Raw genomic sequence first — 5414 nt, forward strand, 5'->3', positions numbered from 1 at the left:
ATGGGTTTCGAGCTCAGATTATGGTGTTTTTTGAGGTTATGGCGGAACTCCGACCCGATGGGGTTTAATGGACCTCGGATTCGGATTCAGCGACCCCAAAAACATATAATAAACATGGTCTGATCCCCAGGCCAAAGAAATTTTTTTTTTGCGTGGCTGTGTTATTGAAATCGGAGGTGGCTCCCCTATTCTGCATAATTACCAAAATTATTAACGCACTTACTCTGTGCAGTATCAAACTGACAAAATTCGTGCAGATTTGATCCGCGAAATATGCAAGAGTGAGAGAGAGAAAGAGAGAGAGAGAGAGAGAGAAAGAGAGAGAGAGAGAGAAAGAGAGAGAGAGAGAGAAAGAGAGAAGAGAGAGAGAGAGAGAGATTGATTGATTGATCTTTATTTAGCTTTCTCAGCTATTTTAAATACAGTTTTAACAAACATTTGCTATAACATATGTTCTTAAAATTCTTTTAAACGATTCGAGTCTTTCTTTACTTTTTATTTCTGCTGGTAAGGCATTGTACATTTTTATCCTTTCGTAAAACATACTTTTTTGTGCGCTCTTCGTTTTTCTGAATTTTATTTTAATGTCTCCAATTTGCCTCGCTTCTTTTTCACTTTCTATTATTTCTAACCTATCTCTTAAGAGGATGCTGAACTGTCCTGTTTTACCCTCATGTCGTATTTAGAACTTTTTGTGAAAACTATGAATCAGAATAAAAAATGCTTCTCCAGAAATAAAGAAAATATAATAAAGAATGAGATAAAGCATAAAAATTTAAGAAAAACAAAAAAAAGTTTATAGCCTTTTATTACAAAAACTACATTTTTACTTTATATGTAAAATTAGCCATATAAATCCAAATAAAAATATCTTTGTCCCAAACTAGAAACATAGACGAATATTTTGAGTGCTTCAAAAAAGATTTTGAAGCCTTATGGGACAAGAAAAATTCCAAGTACGAATAGTACAATTTTCGCAGAAGCGTTAGAGAGAAACATATGTCTATCCTTGTCTCTCTCATGTCATCTATCCTTGTTTTGGTTTGACTCGGTCCCGAGAAATAACGCCACTTACCCGATAGCATAGCGGTTGAGTAGCAGCTGAGCAGACTTTTGCCAGCGGTTCAGCATCCTCTTAATAGTAACAAGTTTCTTAAGATCTTAAAAATAAATATACAAACATTATAATGTAACCGTTGTTTTATAAACATAAATTGCAGTGCATCCCGCATACATTCTACTTTAGTATACCTATCACACTGTAATATTACTCTCATAGCCCGATTTTGTGCTACCTGCAACTGACTTACCTGTGTTTCACCCATATTTAGTAATAGCGTCGCGCAATACTCAAAGTGCAGCGCTATGATTGTCTTGTATATAATACATCTAGTGTACGCTGATATAAAGTTGCCTATTCTATTTAAGAAACTCGTTTTTTTACCTATTTTTTTTAGCATATAATCACAATGAGCTTTAAATCTTAGTTTGTCATCAATAATTATACCTAGATACTTCATTGTTTCTACACGCTTTATCTCAATACCGTCCAGGCACACACACACACACACACACACACACACATTTTAGTGTAATATTACCTCTCAATTCTTTTCTTATACTTCTAACTATTATAAATTTTGTTTCTCCCGCATTCATTTTTAACTTGTTTATATTTATCCTCTGCTCGACTACATTGAATGCTGTATTCGTTTTACTCTCCAAATCCGCGCTACTTTCTCCACTTACGTATATTGAGGTGTCAGCAGCAAACATTTTTATACTGCATCCTTCCGGAGAGATTTTGATTATATCATTTATATATACTACAAATAACAAAGGTCCCAATACTGATTCCTGTGGTACTTTATATTCTATTATTAGTAATCTAGACTACTTATGATTAAATCGCACTTGCTGTTTCCTATTGCTTAGATACGATTTAAGCCATTCTAAGACCACTCCTCTAATTCCATACTGATACAATTTCCCTATTAATCTTTCTCTATCTATGGATCTATTATCTCGAACGCTTAAACGCTCTTTTAAGCGTTCAAGATAATAGATCCATGAAAATTACTCCCACCATTTGTCCCTCACTTGCTACTAGTTTCCATTCGTCAATGACAGTTTGAATGAGACAGTTTGAAAGAGAGAGAGAGAGAAAGAGAGAGAGAGAGAGAGAGAAAGAGAGAGAGAGAGAGAGAGAGAGAGAGAGCGATCACTTACTTTCGCCGGTCATCTTCCGGTTATCTATCTGTAGCTTTTGCTGATTTACGGCAACTTTCCCTGGACCTCAGCTCCGGAATTCGCGCTCAATTCTCCTCAGGTTCCCTCCAGCACTAGGCACTCAGAAACGGCACTTTAGAAGGCAGCGAACTTGTTCTAACCACGGCACGTACAACAATGAATTCGACTCCTTTGGCAATTATTTTTCTCGCCGTGCGCTGTTCTTCGCGGTGTCTAATGAGCCAATCATATTCTTTTCTTCGCGGTGCTATGATTGACAGCGGCCACGTGTGTATCGGCAACGCATCGACGCGGGCCCTTCTCTGGCCGTATCAGCCCTTCTGCTTCAATTTTCTTGATAAATGGGCTTTCTTAGGCTCTTTCAGCATCACGGAGCTGATAACTCTACAGGGAGCTCCGATCCGGTTTTTGCAAAGTCAGAGTGCCAGCTTCTTCCGTTTTCTAGTCTGTCGTCGATAGTATTGCCGAACACCTCGTGTCTATGAGCCCTTACGCACCTGTGCTGTTGTCCGTCTTTATCTTCTCTCTTCTTTGCTTTCTTTTGCCCGACGCTACGTAATGTGAACTGCTCTCTCTCTCTCTCTCTCTCTCTCTCTCTCTCTCTCTCTCTCGCGAGTAGAGAAGACGTGTCACACATTGCTCCGTAAAAAGTATAAGTTTGTAGTGAGTAAATAATCAGAGAGTGTGATAAAAAGTGGTTTAACTTTTAGAGCCATAGAAAGTGAGTAATTATGAGTATTATCTAGCCAGAGAGGATATGCTCAGTTGTGAGAAGTGCATTTCTTGTTCGGGATATCGAAGTCTCACAAGACGGGTAGACACTTTACGTGGATACAAGGTGCTGACGTGTGTAAGTGGATCACAGGTGAATGATCGCTTGCGCTGATATTAACGACTCTGGTCGGTAATTATCGGCATGGACGATGAATATGCAGAATACCGATGTTCAGCATGTAAGAAGGCAATAAAAAACAAAGTTGTTAAGTGCAAGTCTTGTGTCAAACTTTTTTACCATCCGGGATGTGTATGTAAACATAGAGTTTGTGATAGAAATCGAGAATTGGTGCAATGTGCTGGTCCGTTTGAAGAGTTTTTCGTTGAAAACGGCCAAGAAGCAAATATAAAGAAAGCTCCGACGACGACGGGGAGCAGCAGGGATAGGACAAGATCTACAGGGTCTATATGTTCTGCGGGATCGTTTACGGCACCGAGTAGTGGAAATAAATTATCAGGAATGAGTGGATCGACTGGCATTGATATAAAAATAGATTATCTTATAAGAACTGTGAAAGAAATCAAAGATGAAACAACCTGTAAGAAAGAAATTAAAATGATGATTAAAGAGATAGTTCGAGAGGAATTGGGAAACGTTAAACACGAACTGGAAAGTCTAAGAAGAATGATACAGGGAGTAATGCGCGAACCAGCGTCAAGAACGCAAAGAAGCTACAGTAAAGCAGTCAAAGAAATGAAGAGAGAAAATATTATAATTGTGAAGCCAAAATTGGAACAAGAAAGTGAAACCACAAAAAAGTTAATAAAAGAAAAAGTGAATATTAAGAACATGGCGAATAACAAAATTAAGAAAAGGAAGCAAGGGAACTGTAATAATGGAATGTGAAACTGGAGAGGAAGTAAAAAAGTTGAAGGAGACAGTTCAAGCTAAACTAGGAGAAAATTATAAAGTAATGGAATCACCACAATCAAAGCCAAAATTAAAAATTATTAATGTAGAAGATAATGGATAGAAGAGATAAATTTAAATGATGATAAACTTATATCTACGATAAAAAGGCAGAATAAAATGGATACAATGAATATGCGAATAGTGAAGAAAATAATGAAAGGAAAGAAAAATAATAACAACCAATCTAAAAAACGAGAAAGTGAAGAGGAATCAATAATAGTAGAAACAGATGATGAAACACACAAGTTGATTTTGAAGAAAAGTAAGCTAAATATAGGATGGAAGAAATGTCCTGTATTTAATATCAGTATTTAATATCAGGATGTTTGTGCGGAAGTTTGATTCCTGTTGACAATTTCACAAGCGTTAAGTCTTTTAAATTACGCTGGCTGAAAATTAACGTTAACAACATTATCAGACCATCTTCGATATATGTATGAGTATTGCGAGACTAACTCCAAGTGCCTCGGTGGCCTAACAGGGAAGGCCGGAGATTCCAGGTTCGACTCCTGGCCGAGGAGTTTTTTTCGCAATATTTTAAAATTAGTTAGGGGAGTATCCGGGGTTTTTCATATGTGAGATGCAAATCCAGCATCCCGTATGATTTTAAGAATTGAGATTTCAATTCAAAAAATACTTGTACAAATTTACAAGTAGAATTCGTTACATTTATATATATTTATATATATGTACACGCATAGTTTCCGCACAAACATCCTGCGAATGGCTCGTATCGGCCTTATTTGATTCCTGTTGACAATTTCACGAGCGTTAAGTCTTTTAAAATACGTTAATAAACTGACAAGAATCACAAAAGACAGTCAGACAATCATTGATTTAATCTTCGCTAATAATGATAGTTTAGAAGTACAGGTAGTTTACGAACCTAAAATTACGGATCACGCATGACTTCAAGTTAAATTTGGTGCTAATAGAAGTGAAAATAACTATAGAGAATTTAACGCTAGAAGCTTTAAGGAATTTGATGTAAGTAAATTTACCAGGTTAGTGGCAAATAAATTGCATAAAAAACAAGATATGGATGTCAGTATGAGAGCGACAAAGCTAATTGACAGCATAGTAGAAGCGTTAGATGTAGTAGCGCCGATAAGAAAGTTTAGAATTCCGAAAGTGTGGGAAGGAAAAAAATGGTTCTCAGATGAAATAAGAGAAGCAGCTGATAGAAGGAATAAAGCAAACAAGAAAGCGATTTATGAAAATAGTGAGCAAAATTAGTTGCAGTTTAAAACTGAAAGGAATACAGTTGTAAAATTAATTAGAGGTAAAAAAGAGAGTATAAAAATATGATAGATTTCAACAAGGAAAACTCTACGACTATGTGGAAAACCTTGAAAGAAATAATTAAAGGTGAGCCAGTAGGAACAAAGATAGTAGAAAGTATAGATTTTGAAATCTTAGATAATATTGATGAGCCGAATGTAGCCGATAAGTTTAATTTATACTATGTAAAGAGTAT

This window comes from Pseudomyrmex gracilis, unplaced genomic scaffold (assembly GCF_002006095.1).
Source record: "Pseudomyrmex gracilis isolate BER0280 unplaced genomic scaffold, ASM200609v1 scaffold_575, whole genome shotgun sequence".
NCBI classification, from domain to species: Eukaryota; Metazoa; Arthropoda; class Insecta; order Hymenoptera; family Formicidae; genus Pseudomyrmex; species Pseudomyrmex gracilis.